Raw genomic sequence first — 18,830 nt, 5'->3', positions numbered from 1 at the left:
GGACGTTGAAAAGTAGGCGTCCTGGAGATCTAGAGACACCATCCAATCTCCTTGTCGTAATGACGCTAGGACTGAAGCAGAAGTCTCCATGGAGAACTTCTCCTTCTAACAATTTGTTCAGAGAGCTGACGTCCAGTACTGGTCTCCAGCCTCCCGAGGCTTTCGCCACTAGAAAAAGGCGATTGTAAAACCCCGGGGAGTTTTTGATCCAGTACTAGTTCTATTGCTCTCTTGTCCCACATTTGTTCCACCATCGATCGAAGAGTATCCCTCAGCACAGGGGTCCTTGTACTTGGCTGATAGTTCCCTTGGTATTGGACGTTAGGGGAGGAGTATTCAGGAAAGGGATACGATATCCCTTCTTATGATATTCAATGAAGACGCGTCTGCGTCTATCAGTGTCCAGGCCTCCACGAATCCCAGGAGCCTGGCACCTACTGGTGCTGGAGGAGAAATGTTTCATTTTCCCTTTTTAAAGGGACGAAAGGCGGACCTACCTCTCTTCTCCGGAGCCTTCCTTCTTGCGGGAGGTCTGGAGGTCGGACACCTCTAAAGGGCTGCATTGATGTACTAGGTCCTTTCTTGTCAGAATACTGAAGCAGGTTTCTTCTTCCCTAGCTGACTGCGTCAGAAGATCCTGAGTCGCCTTCTCAGTTACCAAAGAGTGAGCGTTTTACTTCCTTAGGCACTAACTGAGATGGAACAAAAAGTCAGAAAGAGGCGCATACAGTAGAGCTGCCCTCTGAGCATGCGAGACTGCCTTTGTTAAGAAGGCGCCATACACCGTCCTTTCTTTAAAAGACCTGCTCCAAATAATGAAGAGACTTCAAAAGATCCATCCTGTAGCCGCTTTGTCAATGCAAGACAAAATGCATAACAGGGACTTCAGGTTCGATTCCTTCTGAATCATGAGCTTTCTTGGACCATCACCCCAAGGGACCAATCTAAGAAGTTGAAGACTTCCCAATACATGGAAGAGTCCCTTGAGGATGATCCAGTTCTGAAATACTCCATGTAATTCGAGCAGAATTGAGACTTGGACGCCTTGAAGCGTCAACTAAAGTCGAAAAATCTGCCTCTGTTGTAGAAGGGAGAGGGGGGGGCGTACCCATATTCTCCCCCTCCGTCTTCTTTACCATATGCCTCTTTTCCCCAGCTAACCTTGCTGAGGCATCAAAAGACTGTCCTGACTAAGTCTTTCTTAAATTTTTAACTTCATCCATGAGTCTAAGGCGTGTAATGCCCGCTTCATCGAGATGGTGGGTTTCATTTCAGAAAAGACGAGGGCTTCTTCGTCTTCGCACTAGAAAGAGCGAGCGCGGAGAAGGAGGAGCAGCAGGAGTCAACTCGTCTCCATACTCCTCAAGAAGCAGGGTAGTCAAAACCTTATAGTTGGACAAGCCCTCTCTTCCATGATCGTCATCATCCGAGTTTTCCTCCAACTCGGGATATATCTGAGTCTCCGTTCTCCTTTCTGAACTTTCCTCTTCTGGAGGAGACAAACTCCTGATAGGAGAGGGGCTAAGGGAATGATACTCTTTCCTTTTTCCCGTTTTGATAGACTTGGAAGGCGTCACAAGCTGCGGCTTCTCTTGAACTTTAGAAGACGCCTTGTATGAAACGCTTCCGTTCTCCGAGCGTCATGGCTGACGTCTCTTGTTGACGTCTTGATGACGCTTCGCGTCTGGAAGACGCTCCGCTCTCTAAAGGCGTCCTACTCGGCGTCACAATATTGGACGGAGCGTCACGTCTAAGATCCGCTTGGAATGACGCTTCACTTCTAAAGACGTCTTTCGTTTCTCTTGCTTTACAAAACTCTCGTAAGCCCCCGTTCTAGTTCTCGAACTCGAAGCTTCTGCAAGACGTTTAGCAGTTTCACATCTGTCTGACGCTTCTCTTCGAGCAGGTGAGAGAGGACGAGACTTCTTAATTGGAAGCGTCACGTCCTTCCGACGGGGCGCTAAAACTCCCACAAGAGATGACAGTTGTTCCTGAACCGCCATAATTATCTTTCTTGACGCTTCTCCCACGTCTAGTGCATGACGCCTTTCGTCATCACTCGGGGAAGAAGAATGACGGGGTACTTCCGCACAAGCGTCAGGTGACGCTGACGCCACCTTCGCTTTCTTAATAGCAGACGGGGCGTCATCTGAGAAGCGCTCTGGGCTCGAATCTATGTCGTGCTTCATATGACGCTTCAGCGGTCTCGATAAGTTCGACTCCTTCCACCCTCGTTTAGGTGAGGGAGAGGGAGAGGACGAGAAACACTCGCGAAGGACGCTTTTTCTATAGCGCCCTTGAGCCGCCTGCCATGAAGCAGAGCTAGCTGAAGGGACGTCTGACCGTTGGGGATTCCCCACGACCTCCGTTAACGGCTTTCGACCTTTCCTTCTCCGCTGGCATGGGAGCTTGGAAGAGGTCTAGGCCTGGGAGCGTCGCAGGGACGATCAAACGCCCCCTCCACAACACTGATAGAACTCACTTCACTGAAATGTTCACTATCACTAGCCTTACCTTTGGAGTCAGCCATCTTGGACTTCATGTCTCTAATAGTAGCTTTCAGATTGGCGATTTCCGATGCCGAATCCGAAAAAACACTCTGAGAATGAGATATATAGGGAGAATCTACATCAGTAGGATTAGAATTATCCGTGAAAGGCTCAATAGGCCTTGAACTCACACCTTTCAGTCGTCTAACTCTATCCCTCTCTAACTTCTTCAAATAAGAAGTCAAAGTCTTCCACTCTTCTGCATTCAATCCCTCGCATTCCTTACAAGTATTAATAGCAGAACACTGAACCCCCCTACATTTACGGCATACAGTGTGTAGGATCAACCGAAGCTTTCGGTATCCTCACCCTGCAGCCTACATTCACACATTCTCACACTCACATTAGAATCAGACATACTGAGAAAAAATCCAAAAGAGTTATTCCAAAAACAGTCCACAGTAGCGAATGCCAAAACACGATCCAAATACGTCACCAAAAAGCCGAAAAAAAAAAAACGTTGATCAAAGGTTGAAAAATGAAATCTAAGTCAGGAGGTAATAACAACAATGTTGATACCACCGGCGACAGAGAAAATATGATAGAAAACGGGGATGGTTCCTAGTCCTGCCGCCCAGGGCAGGCCGGTAGATCACCTGACCTACCTGTAGCGAGTGGCGCGAAATTTGAATTTCTGTCGGGGACGACGGAGTCTTAGCTATGTATATATCTGACAGGTAAGTTGATTGTATGAAATTGCATTTTTCCTAACTATACAAACCTGAGGTCCTTTAACAATAGGAAGGTAACTAGCGGCAGCTGGGACGGTCGTAAACTTCGAACAAGGGGAGAACGGTAGTTAACTGCTTGTCCGATCGTGCGCGCGCCCGCGCGCCCGAGAGGTGAAGAATCACTTTTGCTTTCGGCCCATGCAAAGAAAAAGTTGCAGGAGTGGAGGGGTTGGGCATGAGGTGGTGGGTACTATATGTCAAAAGGCCACCTCATGGTTTGTATAGTTAGGAAAAATGCAATTTTCGACAAATTGTCATTTGTTCCGATACGTAATACAAACCCTCGGTCCTTTAACAATAGGAAGACTCACTTCTTGGTGGGAGGAATCTGAGTCTTTTTGGTGAACAGACTGGTGTTCGTCCAACCCTGGAGTGCCTCCCTGGTCGTAAGAGCAAGGGAGGGATCCAAACCTCTGTCCGATTGATCGGGGTGTGCACCGCAGGATCAATGGTCAGACCTCTGGGCCAAGTACTAAGAGAGAGGCAAGCGTATCTCTTCGTACCAGCAAGCAAGAACTTGTTCCTGTTTGCAAGAGACAATCATAAAATGATGGGTTTGTCTCAAATTGGCATCCACTTCCTCCCCCTTGTTGGAGGAAGTGGTGGATATTTACTCCTATCCCTACTGAAAGGGATAGGATGGTGCTCTATTGAGTAGCTCACCTGCATCTCGTCCTTACCCAGCAGGGTGACGACCGTGCCCCTCTACCCAAGAGGTAGAGGGAAGAAAAAAGATGGGAAGAGGAGCCAGTCACACTCTCATTCCTCATCCATTTCCTTACGGTAACACCAGGACTCGATGCTGTTCAGCCTGCGAGGGTCTGGGTTAACTACACAACGTGTTAGACAACCACCACGGTTCCCAAGGAAAAAGATCCAAGGAACTGTGGGCAATATCCCGAAGGTAGGAGGAGGTGCATGCGGTCCGGTTGGACCAGGCGCCTGCCTTCATCACCTGCGCCACGGAGAAGTTCTTGCGGAACGCGAGAGAATGATGAAGAGGCGTCCACACTCATCCTGGGTGTCGAGTTTCTTCAGACAGCTCCGTCGCGCCTTCACAGGACAAAGCAGCATAGCCTTTGTATCGGAGGCGGTGAAGTCCATTTGGGAGGGTATTGTGAAGGACTCGAACCAATCGTCAGTTACCGAAGGGTTCCGAGTCTTCGCTACGAAGCTCGGTACCGAAAATCGAGCGTCACAAATCCCCATCCCTTTGTGCTTGACTTCTCAAGAGAAGTCATGCAGTTACCTAAGACGAAAAGAAGGGAATAGTCGTATGACCTATCCCTCTTCTCGACTTTGGTTATGTACAGTACTCATACTGACAAGCTATTAAGACGAAGTAATGATTGCTCTGGAACAACCGAACTAAGTCCACAGCATAGTTCGTAACTGACTCGGGCGCTCTGACAGCTGCCGACTGACTGGTTCGGAATCAGTAGAGGCAAGTTGTCCAAGCATCCGGGTAAGTCACGTGACCTTCGCCCTTTAAAGAGTTATGCTGAGAGACCAAACAAATAAAATATTTGTTAGTCACCGATGCCGGACGGCGCGGCGATGATTCTCTTAATGCATAAGCTCAAAAGGCGAAAGTCAATTGCCTTCAAAAGACCGAGGTCCCTGGTGGCAAGAAAATCTCATAGACGTTGAATCTCAGCTTAAGGAGAAACAACACTATGTGACGTTGAAGACGAAGGTAGGCAATGAATGCAACCTACGTCTTCCAGCTGAATTGAGAGAAGGAATCTCAAGATTCTAAACCTGTGCTTACAAATGACTGAAAACGCTAACCGCCATTTCATTGCTGTCCGGTGTGCAGTGAAAGCGGGCATTCTTCAGTAATGAAACACAGGGGAGAGCCGCCTGAAGAACTGCTTCTCATGGGCTGAACGTTTGGAAGTAGAGCTGGCAGGTGTGGGAGTAGGCAAAGTCTTTCAATACATCTGCTAATCCGGGGTGAACAATGAACAACTGCACACCTCCGAATACAAGATATTTTGAGGACAAACTCAGATTCCGCAAAAATTATTCGCATTATCGAGATACGATGCAGCAAGAGACTATTACAGAATTCTGTTACCGTGCGGTAAACAGAAAGATGAGAGTCGAATAGATATCTCTGTTTAAAATTCTCGCAATACCGAAGACGATGAATACTAGCGTCACAGCAGTAGATGGTCATTCATGTATGCGAGAATCCCCGTTAATCAGAGACTTAAGTCCGTGATTGTTGGGCAGAGATACGGTTGGTATTCAATCAAAGCAGGTGAGAAAGACATAACCAATCGTCTATCTCAAAGCGGCAGCTGGTACTGAAATGCCTCGGGCAATTCAATACGCAGTAGCTGTCGCTGACTCGTCATCCTGAGCTGCCAAGTAATCCTTTTCCACGAAGGAAAGCATTCGGCTAGAACCACCGAGCATAAAAAGATATGTCTCGAGCAATTATATTTATGCGAAACGAATTTCGGTAAATATAAAAGCTTAAATGGTGTTGTTGTGACAACACCATAAGTATATATAAAATGAAAACTGGAAAAGGAAACTCCTGGAGGTTGCAGGCAACCCGAGTTGCAGTTCAATTAGAATACTTTTCGTCCAAGTCGCAATCCGTAGAATAACCAGGAATGCGACCCTACCCCTCGGACCATTCAACTGCTTAGCAGAATCATGTCGCGAGGTTAATATACGTAGTATATTTGTAGGATTCTGAACAACGATCTCCATCCTAAATTCTTTCCTTCAAGAAAACAAAACAAATAAGGATTGGAGATCGACCACCTTCGGTCTCTATCAAAGAGAGTGAAGAAGTCTTCCTCGAAGGAAAGCTTCAATGGTGAACAGAATACTAAGACGATAGTTCAAGCCAAACTGGATATTCCCGTCCGTTCTTCTCTATTCCAGGTTGGTCGCCTACTGTGAGATAGTCTTCTTTCAGCAGCAGTCTTCTTCCTAATGCTAGAAATTCCAGGAATTCGAGCATAGGCGAGGTTCCCGATTATCGTATAAACATATCGGGGATTCCCGTCTCGCTCACTTTGGACCGTGGTCTCGCCTAAGTGTTTGGAGATCGTAAGAAACTCTAACACTCTGAATGCGCTAGAAATTCCGTAGAATTCTAAGCAGTCTGCGAAACCCCCACCGAATTCGTCAAACGATATCGGCTGGTGTCCTCTCGATTCCCGTAGAAATCGAGGGGAATGGGGCAGGATCCCTCCTCAACGACCGGGGCTTACGTCAGGTAGGACCCGAAGGTCCCCCCGGTAGCGCAGTCCCCAACGTGGAATCCTACAGAGAAATCTCTGTAGGATCCCTCCCCTTTCCCTCGTAGCCGTAAGGAGAGAGGGAATGGGGGAGGAATTGGATACTCGCTCGCCTTCCCAGTGGAACTAGCAGTTGGAGAAGAGTAGGAGCAGCCATCACCTTGCGGCGATGGCCTCATCAGAGTCTGGGAAAACGTATCGTCAGGAGAAAACGTTTTTGGAGAAAAAAGAAAGGAGGGTTTACGAACTCCTCACTGTAGGTAAGGGTCTGCCGCCCACTGTGAACGTCGTCTGGGAGGGGCTGATCGACACCTGACAGGAGAGAGCCGATACCGTCCTCCGACTCATTCCAGTCCTCGTCGAGGTCGAAACCTCTCAGGAGGACCGAAGGAGTATTTAAATACGGTGTCCGAAGACACGTAGAAACGCCGCTGTCGCAGTAGAGGAGGTGGAAGTAGCTTGATCGACCGGCCAGAACTGAGAGAGCCTTCTTGTCCGGAGACGAGAGACTCTGGTTCAAGACAGAATCGGCAAGCTCCGATCGCGGCAAACCCACCGTCGGTTTGGGTTCCCTCTCGGGCCCCAAAACGACTCGAGCAGAGACATGGGCTCTGCTGGTGGGAGCGGCGATCCTTCCCCCGCCCCCAGGTCGTTGTGCTGACGAATCAGTGCAATAACCTGGGCAAAGTTACTCTGAATCTCGGAAGTTACCGCGTCTTGAGGAGTAGGACCGTCCAGTCCCTCCAACAAGAGCAGCTCCCAAGACCCTCCTCCTTCAGAAGAAGGACCAGCAACAGATTCCTGACGGTTGCCTCCAATCACTTGCGCGTACATCCTGGCTGGTTCTAAGACCATACCTGGCACGTGTGGCGTCGTGACGGGATCGTGAGCGGCGCACCTCTCACGATCACTCCTAGCTACCTCGCTCTACCCGGTGTAGCCCGAGGAAGTTGAAGGTAATGGAGAGACAGACCTGACGCTCCACTCCCCCCGCTAGCTGGCAGGACCAGCGTTACGTGGGGGCCTGCAGCCGATCACCAACCCGCAGTGGGGATCGATCTGCAGGCCTGGCCGTGCCGCTCACCTGTGGCGAGCGGCTCGACTGAGCACGTCGACCCCGGTCCCGTGCGTCAGACGAGCTGCTGCTGGTCACCGTATCCGCCCGGTCCCTGTGGGAGCGGCGGTCAGGTGACCTGCAGAGCTCGCTTTCACGGTGAGACCGGTGAGCGTCCTCGCGGCACGTCAAACCGCTGGTACCAGCCGAGGCTGGTACCGTCGGTCGAGGGGACCTGGGGGACCTCTTCCCAGCCTCAACCTGTGGCCGGTCAGAGACCGTCATGTCCACCCGAGGTACCGGCTGGTCGCTACGAGAGCGGTTCCGCTGGCCTGGCGAGAGTCACCTGAGCGGCTCTCGACAGTCTTCTGCTCCGTGCCACGGTCCATGACGCTGAGCGAACTCAGGCGTCTTAACTTTGGCTGCACGGTCACCCGAAGGAGACCGTACACTCGGAACTTCTCGCGGACGAGAAACCGAGCCGGTACCTGGCTTAGCAGCAGAGCTGCCAAGACCAGGCGAGGGTGTACCAGCGGTAGCCAGCACACCCTTGGTCCCCATCTTCTTCTTCTCAGAAGGGGAGACGGGCCCCGTTCCCGAAGGAACAGGAGGACCAGCAGAAGAACCCCCCCGTCACACCGGAGTGTGACGAGCCCTTCGAAGTTCCCGAAGGAGTCTTCTTAGGGGGAAAAACCCCGTACCAGCTGGTCGCTGCGAGAGCGGCCGCTGGCCTGGCGAGAGTCACCTGAGCGGTTCTCGCCAGCCTTCTGCTCCGTGCCGTGGTCTTGGCGCCGAGCGAACTCTGGCGCCGAAACTTTGGCTGCACGGTCTCCGAGGGAGAGCATACACTCGGGATCTCCCGCGAACGAGAGACCGAGCCAGAGGACCATGGCGTAGCGGCATCGCCGCTAGCACCAGGCGAGGAAGTACCAGAGCTAACCGATACTCCTCTGGGTCCCCGTCTATCTCTTCCTTACGGAAAAAGGGGAGACGGGCCCCGCTCCCGAAGGAGGCAGGAGGACCAGCAGAGGAACCCCCACCCCCCCTCCCACCGAGGTGGGACAGGCCCTTAGAAGTTCCCGAAGGAGACTTCTTAGGGGGGAGGCAGCCTTCTTCTTCTTCGGCTTATGGGCCTTAGAAGTCGAAGGGGAAGAGGCAGCAGCAGACGAAGACGAAGATGACACCTTCCTCTTCTTCGTCAGCTCACGCAGGACAGTCGTCAGTCCTCCATCCAGGCGGAGTCGGGCCTATTGCGAAGCAACACGGCCCGACTGCACCTGTCCGGAAGGACCTGGGACTGGGGAAGACACACCATGGGCAGGACCAGCATGGACAGGACGCAGGAACCAGGAGCGACAGGAACAGCAACCAGCTCAGGAGCGGCGGAACAGCGGCAGCGGTAAACACAGAAGGGACAGCCAAGCCAGTAGCGGGAACCACATCAGCGACAGGTACGGCAGGCCCAGCCATCGCCTCGCAGAATCATCGGCAGCCAGCGGGAACCTGGTACTGGCGGCCGGTTCAGGGGCGAGCTGCTGGAACAGCGGAAGTCTGGGGCAGGCAACACGAAGAAAACACAGGCGGCGGCGGCATACCCCTTCTCGGTACGGCGGCGACCGGCCCTAGAAGCGGCAGACGGCGTCACCGACACAGCATGGGGAGTGTAGACCAGCGGGGGGAAGCAGCATAAGCGGCAGATCGTGGATGCTAGGCACGCCCTGCAGCCGCAGTGGCCCATACCTGTCCAAGGTCGTCTCCCACGGATGTAGCACCTGCGGTAGCACAGACAGATTAGTAAGAGGGGTTCCCTTACGCACGGGGGGGAGACATGCCCCACCCCGAACGGAAGGAAGACCCCAAATACAAAATACGAGGAAGCTGAGCGGGGGGGCAGGAAAGAAGACGAAGAATCGGATACCAAGGGAGTCGCGGGAGAGCTTTCCGACGACTTCCTGGCAGACCTTCGCTTCCCCTACCCCCGCACAGCAGTGAAATGTAATATGAAAATGAAACAGAATACTGCACTTGCGATTCACTTCATAGAACTTAAAGGGGGAAAGATCAATTCCCTGGTAAGAGCGGAAACTTGATCCATAATAATATGATGCTATCATAAATATATATGAAAATGAACAATACTGCACTTGCGATTTTCACTTTCACAGCAATAAACTCGTAAGGATGAAATTCCGGGTAAGAGCGGAAATTGATCCAAAATTAAATTTGATGCAATTAATAAATGAAAATGAAAAGAAAACTGCATTGCGAATCCACTTTCATTGCATTCTATCATACAAAATAAGAGGCTCGTGCCGAGCGCAATCACGCTCTCGGCAACGAACGCACAGGGCATAATGAAAAAGAGTACTTACATCTTTCAATTACACACTTTCGCCCAAAATACATGACTCGGCGTGAGTGCGCCCGCCCTTGGCACCGAGACATAATTCAAGTCAATTTCATGAAAAGAGCGGAAATCGCCGCCTCTACGGCGATAGCTCCATGTTGATTCATAATTAAGTAATGAAATGAAAACAGTGTACTTACGTTTCAATTTTCAAGAATCAAACCAACCATTAGTAGAAAACAACACAATATAAACAAAGCATACGACGATGAAACGGGCAGAGAGCGATGACGAACACGTCCTTCACACCCGCGGCCGAAAGCAAAAGTGATTCTTCACCTCTCGGGCGCGCGGGTGCGCGCACGATCGGACAAGCAGTTAACTACCGTTCTCCCCTTGTTCGAAGCTTACGACCGTCCCAGCTGCCGCTAGTTACCTTCCTATTGTTAAAGGACCGAGGGTTTGTATTACGTATCGGAACAAATCCCAATATATATGTTCCTCACACGATAACGACGGCAAACAAATTTGACCATTGGATGAAGTGCAAATTGTGTGTCATACTTTTAGGAAGTCAATCTCATATTACAGCCTTTGGTGCAATAACAAGTTGAAAATGAACTAGTGTCAGACACCATCAATGTCAAAAAAATTCTCATGCAAAAAAATAAATAAATAAAACTTTGTCCAAAGGTGAGAGAAAAGTCTTTAAACAAAATTTCTAAGCAAAAAGCTACCAACAGTAAACTGTACTTTCCCAATTAGTGAACCACAGGTAACCGACAGGAATTTCAAACCACCAGCTGCGGATCGACAACGTCCGTCATCAACCACGGCAGAAATAAAATTGTTGAGTCTTTGCCGAGTTGTTCCTCTCTGCCCCGACAGTGGGCAGTGCTATTCCTACGCCAAAACAAAAAAGAATCGCTACCGCAAATTTCAAATCTTAGCTGCCATTTAGTTAGAAACTATAGCTATTTAATTACTGACGAAGTTGCATATACAAAATGAAAATTTTCTGGCTGGTAATGGCATTGGGATCAGGTATATGGGAGCCAGGGTTAGGATTAGGTTGATTAGATGTGGGAGAAAGTTGATCAGTGTAAATTAGAGATTTTCAACAGGAATATCCTGACTAGCTAAATGCTTCTTAATGTTGGCCCTAGAAGCTACTTTTCTCTTTTTTATCCCTTTCTAACTTATTTAAGTGCCTGGTTAAAGTTTTCCAAGCATTATCCCACTGATCACATTACCCACAAGTCAAATTAGAAGAACAAGTTCGACACCTACAGTCGGTGCAAACTGAATGTGGATCATAACACGCTTTAATACATCTTGTATTACAGCCTTTGCTGCAATACCTAGTATGTACCTTGAGAAGTAGTATCAGACATGCTGAATTACTAACGAACTTAAAACTATGCTGCAATACCTAGTATGTACCTTGAGAAGTAGTATCGGACATGCTGAGTTACTAACGAACTCAAAACTAAGACAAGGTCTAATTCAAAGACAAAAAATTTAACTTTTTTTTATTTTTTTAATAATTTAATTCCTGTTTATTTTAGCTAAATATTGCCAAAATTGGCTACACAAAATATCAGAGTACTTCAAAAACCTCCAAGTCATTAACCAAAAGTAAACAGGTTCCAAAAAATGTCACTGCTGCTGAACACTGTTGACAGTACCAGCCAGCAGAAACGACTGATTTTCAGTGCTGAGTTGGTTCCACTCTCCCCCAGTAGTGGGTGAGGGGTACTGCCTAGTAGATAGCTCTACCACCAGAATGGAAGTCTCCCAAAAGCTGAGTCTTCCCCTAGGGCAATGGCCCCGGAAGAAACAGCAACTCTAGACACTGTGAAGGACCACAGGTCCAGCCAGGAGACAGCCTGAAGAGCTGCCATCGTGGTAGCCTCCATTGTAGCTGCCTCCTGCTGAGAAAGAGAACACGCATCATCCTCACGATGCATCCCAGCCCCCTTCGAGGTCGAAACCTTGTGAGAGGAGGGCTGTACATGGAACCTCCTAGGTTTTGCAGATGCCTTGTTCTAGGGGACAGCGACATTGATCCTGGCACCTGCAGAAGAACCAGGATTGATCTTCACAGGTAGGGCAGAGACCAGGCTTCATCCCTGCTCTCGCCCTGCACCACTGCCATGGTGGGGAGAGGAATCCCCTTCTTTAGCTGTGGATGTACGTCCTCCCTTAGAAGGTCATACACTTGGAGACGCTCGCGAACGAGACTCCGACATGGTCTTTGTCTCTTAAGCAGCACCCCTGGGAGCAGAGGCTGGTGAACGAACCTTAATTCAAACTCCAGAGGCTCCTGAGACCCTGGTCCCTGGGAAAAATGTCTCGGTTCCCACTTCTGAAGAAGTGGAAAAGCCAGCGAGAGAGCCAACTGCTTCCTCCACGGTGGGAGGAGGCAGACCATCAGAAGTCTCAAGGCGAGACTTCCCCAGGGACGGACGAAGACGAAGCTGAAGACAACAACACTTTCTTGAATCTCTTTTTCTTCTTCACCTTCCTCTTCAATAGCTTCCACAGTAGAGTTGTCAGGGCACCACAAGGGGTGGCAGATGACTCATCAGGTCCAGGAGTTGGCATGGGTAGGTCCAGGGATGGGAGCAGGAGTAGGTCCGGGAACAGAGGCAGGAGCTACAGCGGGAATAGCAGGCAGGGTCACTTCTGTCACAACCAGAGGAGACAGAGGAGCGGTAACCTTTGGGACGAGTGGCAGTGCCACAACAAAACCAGGAGGAGGAGGCACTGTAGTCACACAAACTGGCAACTGGTAGGCTGGTAGATGGGGCCTAGTCTCATCATTTGTCGGATGGTAAAACCAGACCAGGTGAGAAAGCATGTTATAGTTGGGCAGAGTCATCATGGTAATGGTGGAGGTAACAACTGCATGGGTCACTGCACTGCTGGCACCTCTATATAGGTGTGCCAGTTAGTGGGTGTGTATTGGCTTGTGTTTTTTGTGTTGTTAGTGATTGTTTGTGCAGTGGTCGTTTGTTGTGGTTGTAGTCCTTGTTTGTGTGTTGTGTTGCTGAGTTGTGGTTGTGGTCCTTGTTTGTTTGAAGAGGGAGGTTAGGAGGCAAGGAGGCATCAGATGACAAAGACAAAAGACGATGATCCCATGAAAGCTTGCTGCAACATGGGAAGGGAGGGTGCTACGTTATGGCAAGGAACTGCACCGATCAAGAGCAGAGTTCGTTCGTTAGAGCCGAGCACTCAGATCAGCAGAGCTGTCAGGTTGAGCCGAGTCAAGCCAAGTGAGCCGAGCAGATCACCACTACATAATTATGAGTGGTAATCGTCAACAAGGAACTATCACTTTTTCCTAATTAACTGTTCTCCTTCCAGGCCAAAGCTCCAAGAAGAAGAATAAGAGGAATTCTGAGTCTGCTGTCCTGCGTACTTGGACCCTAAGGTCTAATACACAAGGATGGTACTTGACCGTTCACCCAGGTGATGCATGCAGATCCAAGCTCTACATAACGCCAAACCAGACTGAGGAGCAGACTCATCTGTACTGGTAAAGACTCGTCTTGCCATCCAAGCATTCGTAATAATTCCCACACTCAGTGAGAAAAACCCAACTCTGGTAAGACAATAATTGGGTGAGCCTTGTCTCGCCCTGGTACTCAGCAATACAATGAAGCCGAGCACTGCGAGCGCCAGCGAAACCAAGGGATCCAGGCACTTGGCGTGACTCCCAATTATTACGTATAGTAATAATTATCGGGAATACCTGTTGCCCAAGTGTTCGGAAATTACAGAAAACCAAATCACTCTTTGAATGCCAGAAATTCCAAGAAATTAATGGCTAGCAAGATTCCCAATTTTTGTAATAACAGTTACTGGGGATGTCTGTCTCGCCTGAGTGTTTGGATATAATAGAAACCCATAACACTCTGAGAATGCAAGAAATTTCCAAGGAACTCGAGCATTCAGCGATATTCCCGGGTACTGTAGTAACAATTATCAAGAATTCTCATCTCGTCCAAGTGTTTGCAGATCATAGAAGACCAAAATACTCAGTGCGTGCTAGAAATTCCAGAGAATTTAGGCAGTCGGCAAGACTCCCGAATTTTGTCAAACACCCGAATTTTGTCAAACAATCATTGTGGAGGGGCCTCTCCTTGACTCCTGTAGAAATTGAGGGGGAACGGGCATAAAAACTGGTTCTAAATGCGAGCATTTAAGACTGGAATGCAAGCACAATTCTACGGAATATGTACTCGAGGCTCCCAAAACGCAAGAACCCATAAGGGACTGCTAATTGTAATCCATCCAAAGGACAGAAAAGCCAGGGAGAACAGTCTCAAGATTTGATAGATGCTTCCTCAGCGATGTGGACGTATGTCTGGTAGGACCCTAAGGTCCCTCCAGAAACATAGTCCCCCAACGCTGAATCCTACGGAGAGCACTCTGCAGGATCCATCTTATTCACCTCACCCCTCCCAGCGTAGCCACAGGAAGTAGAGGGAACAGGTGAGGAAGACTGGATACTCTCGCTAGGAAAGCGTTATCGTCTGGAGAAACTCTTTCCTGAGGAGGGTTATGAAACTCTCGCACAGCAGGCAAAATGTTCGCTGCCTTTGTCTGGGTGGGGTGGAGCGTGCTCCTGACTGGAGAGGGCAGGTACTGTCCTCAGACGCACCCAAGTCCTCATCAAGGCTGAAACCTCTCAAGAGGACTAAATGGGGGACCCCCTACCAGTCTCATGCGTGCACGGTCCCAAAGGACCATCTCGTCAACCCTGAGAACCGAGCAATCACCGCGAGAGTCATCATCAGCAAGGTGTGCGTCACCTGAGCGACTCGCTCTTTTCTTCCACTCCGTGCCTGAGGTATGACGGTGAGCGGACTCAGCATCACCAACTCCGGATGCACGCAAACCCGTAGATTTACGTGCACTCAGGGAAACTTGCACACGAGCGCCCATCACGGAACTAGTCTTAGGGGCAGAACCTCTACGACTAGCAGCTGAAGTGCAAACCGAAGTTTGAGCTTCTACGGCTCCCGACATGCTAGGTCCTGGGGAAAGCAAGGAGCCTTAGAAGTTGAAGGGGTGGAGGCTGATTAAAAATATGATAATTCCGAAGAGGAAGATGACGACACTTGACGAGCTCTCTTCCTCCTCGACTTCTCCAAATTCTGCAAGACTTCTACAGGATGAGGTACATTTACCATCAGGAATAGAGTTAATAATCACAAGCCAGCGACGAAGGCTTTGTCCAGAGATGAAACTCCAAGATAGCACTGGCAAGAAGAGATAACAAACCATCTACTGCTCTAATCAACTATCATTACTGTTAGCCTGTAAAAGAAAGAAAATATGATTTAGAAACATAAGGATACTCCTCTCGCATCCAAGGGCACCGCCCTCCGAAATGAGAGATCCCGTAAACACCAACACCACATGCCTCCTCTTCTACCTTCGTCCGACAACTAGTGAAGGGACAGAGGAGAAGAGGAAATACCAGAAGAAATCAAAGGAAAACCCTCTGAAGTTCCCCTCAGTAATTTCAAGCATAAGCGTAAATTTCGCAAGAATACATGTCCTAAAGTTAAAGGGCGAAAATATGTGATAAGGGTGTTGGCACACCCTTGCTGCTAACCTTTAAAACAAAGCAGAAAGGCAACTAGCAAGGATATCACAAAAAGTTGGTTTGCATATTAATTGTTAAAGTCAATTAATTATTATTATCAAACACAGTATATACATATTCATTCAAAATAAAAAATTAAAGATCCCACTGGGAAAATTGTAATTAATGGCTAGTCAGCAAGAGCTAACAAACATACGTCTAAATTGGAAGTCGGTCAAAAGCAAAGTGGAGTGTTTACATCTGGGCAGGTGGGCCTGCCCACCTACCAGACTGTAGTTACCGCTTAATCACCTTGTCCAAGAATTTAACAACTGTATTCCAGCCTACACCAAAAGTAATTCCTTATGAAAAGGACTGAGGGTTTGTATATCGTGTAGGAACAAATATCCTATTGTAAAGGACAGTGAGTTTGCATACCGTGTAGGAACAAACGCTCCTTTACAAAAGGCAATGCTTTGTATTTCCACGGAAACAAATGTGATCTTAAGTTAGTACTGATTAGGGCATGGAGGCCTACAGTGAACTATCTTGACTGCTTCTCTTGTGTTTAGTGCATTTTAGACCACTCCTGTTGATGCAATTTACAGTAGCCTAGTACTACAGAATGAGATTTAATAAACGCACATTGCTATACTATGCACAATGTCATGTTGCAATCATAGGCAGCCCACCCAGGCAAGGCCAAGGAACAGCACCCTAGAGTAGGTTAGGCTGAGGGAAACTCTGGTTAAGAAGCATCCACGTTGAAATAGGCCAGACTATGTTGTTTTATTTGAATAAGGAAGATTTGGCTATAAAGCCAAGAACTGGGGCACTTTCAGCTAGACAGCACTTCAAGGCAGAGAAAATAGGGAACTGAAGTGACTGGTCTGCAAGACGGAAGAAAGCAAACAGGAACGGATCTTGGCTAAGATTAAAGGCCAAAAAGTGGGTGCGGTATTTCTACAGAAGAGTTCCGCACGGACTGCAAGGAACGTAACCGCGGATACGACATCCACTAGGGATTAGGCCGTCCAACGTATTTGCCGTGTTTAATACTGGACCCTGGGGGGTTAATTACAGTCATCCGAATAAATATTACTTAAAATTCTTGTTCAGTAAGTAAAACTACACAGAAAAACCGCAGCTGCCATAGTCTAGGCCGCCGCGGATGAGTACCCTAGATCTACCGTGGGTGCAGCTATGGCCTGTAGGGACACTGCAAATAAACTCTAGTAATGCCTACAGCGCTCCACATGAGGTGCACTGACAGCACAATCCCTTTTGGGATAGGCCTGGATAGGGTAAATGACCGAGTGGCGACATAGCGGCCACCTCTCCCGGAACGCAGCCACCTTCCCGAAGAACTTTAATTCACTGCCATGAGCATCAGTCAAAACCAACCAAGCAGCATACCTCTAAATTCCTCTTGAAGTAAATGTTCTTCTAAATTACGAAATACCTAATGGCATAATTCAAGCGCTTTCTTGGGAAGTGGCCACATTCCGAGAGAGGTGGCTACTAGGTATATGTCACCGCTCGGTCATTTACCCTACCCACGTACCCAACCTGCTTTTAAGGAGGCTGCCGCCCAACCAAATAGTTGAAGGAATGAGGAAACATACAAATGAGTGATCTACATGAACAATAATGGTCAGAAATGCATAGGGTAAAAAACCACATGGTACAGGGTTGGACCATGTACGATCAATGTGTACAACCCCAAAAAAAGTACATTATAACGCGTCCTGACATCGGAGATGGGCATCAGACGCGACTTCTTGTTGGTGAGAAACGGAGCTAAAGACCTCTACTCCGGTGTCAGGACGCATTAGCTATAATGTACTTTTCTTGGGGTTGTACACATTGATCGTACATGGTCCACCCCTGTACCATGCGGTTTTTTTACCATAGTAAAGCACAAGACAGCTAGGCCACACTAGTCTACAAAAAGCTTACCGTTTCATGCAGTAGGTAGGTAGGTCACCAGAAAAGAAATAGGTAGTAGATACAAGTGGTGAGACTGTATAATAGTACCACAGGCTAAAGAAGTCCACTTTCATACTACACTAGGCTACAGACTTATGTAGAAGTAGCCCAACAGGTTGCACTTACCGTGCGGCCATGCTCTCAGCCTAAATTAGGAAAGGGCGGCCAAACTATCTAGGGCCTACCTACACAATTTAAGAAAGCTACCTAGCCCATTACCTAGGTACTATACCACTGTGACAGGCAACAGGTAGCTAGCCTAGGTAGTAGGCTAGTACCGAGGCTAAGCGGCTGATTTCAGACGCGAGTCTGTTGCAGGGTGAATCCAGTAAAGATTTCGCAGTAAATTTCATACCACATTTACCACAGGGTTAGGTAGACTTGGTTGTAACTTTCATATCTGGCTACTACCTAGCTATAGCCTAGTGGGTATCTGATCTAGGTAGCTAGTTGATATAGGTACCACTGGGTTAGACTCAGCTGTAGTACTAGTTAGTATTTCATTTCCCGTTTACTCTGATTCTACCTAGGCTATGGTGCCCCTAAACAGTACTAAGCTAATACTTACATATTTATATATAAATGAAATCTTAAACAACTAGCTAAGTCACAAAAGAGACCTGTTGACCTCAGCTGTAACCATTAAGGTGATTGTCACCAACTGAAAACGCAAATGTTGACATATTCTAAGACAGGCAGATATCTTGTTCAGCTAGTATTTGTTATGTAAAATCATGTTTGTTAGTCAATTCGGGACGGCTGCAATTACCTATAGCCCATTTGATTAACATTAAGAGTTTTATATATTTCACAATAGATTAACAGACATACATGTGATGTTACAAATATTAAATAACCGTATGTAACCAAAACCTTTAACTTCAATTAAAATGTAAGATCGTACGAGTTAAAGTCGGAAACGCGAAAAGTATTCGAACAAGTTCGGGGCTATCAGATAAGTCCTGGAAGTAGTACCTATTAATTGATAACATCACAAGTCTCCAATGTAAATGCAAACAATATGCTTAAAATCAAGGTCAGTAACAAGAAACGATAAAAATGCATATCCATCATATATGATAACTACTAATTCTAAAGAACATTCCCCGCAAAATTTGTAACATTATTATCGTTTAAATTTTCATTTCACCTAGAATTGAATACTAAATTTTCATAACTTCATCTGCCACATTAACTCAAATTTCTTTGAATATACCGGTTAACTTTGTTATTCCATTATTCCATCCTGTCACATGAAATTAATTAAATAGTCGTTTCATTCCCTTGAGATTTTTCCA

The 18,830-nt window shown here is 47.9% G+C and overlaps 1 protein-coding gene across 12 annotated transcripts in view; it reads right to left on the bottom strand.

Annotated features, from left to right (window-relative positions):
- LOC135216603 (uncharacterized) overlaps positions 1-18,257 on the bottom strand; it is a 465,366-nt gene extending 447,109 nt beyond the window's left edge. For 4 of the 12 annotated variants that reach the window (XR_010314885.1, XM_064252027.1, XM_064251985.1 and 1 more), the window contains exon 1: positions 18,101-18,257. The gene's annotated coding sequence lies outside the window, so the exon portion shown is untranslated. Of the gene's footprint in view, positions 1-17,502; positions 17,680-17,751; positions 18,003-18,100 lie in introns of those variants that run through there. The other 8 variants (XM_064252054.1, XM_064252041.1, XM_064252021.1 and 5 more) reach the window with 5 other exon arrangements.
- Between the last annotated feature and the right edge of the window lie 573 nt (positions 18,258-18,830).

The sequence above is a fragment of the Macrobrachium nipponense genome, chromosome 19 (assembly GCF_015104395.2).
Source record: "Macrobrachium nipponense isolate FS-2020 chromosome 19, ASM1510439v2, whole genome shotgun sequence".
NCBI classification, from domain to species: domain Eukaryota; kingdom Metazoa; phylum Arthropoda; class Malacostraca; order Decapoda; family Palaemonidae; genus Macrobrachium; species Macrobrachium nipponense.
The sequence above is the reverse complement of the archived record's forward strand: the minus strand, read 5'-3'. Positions and strand labels throughout refer to the sequence as shown.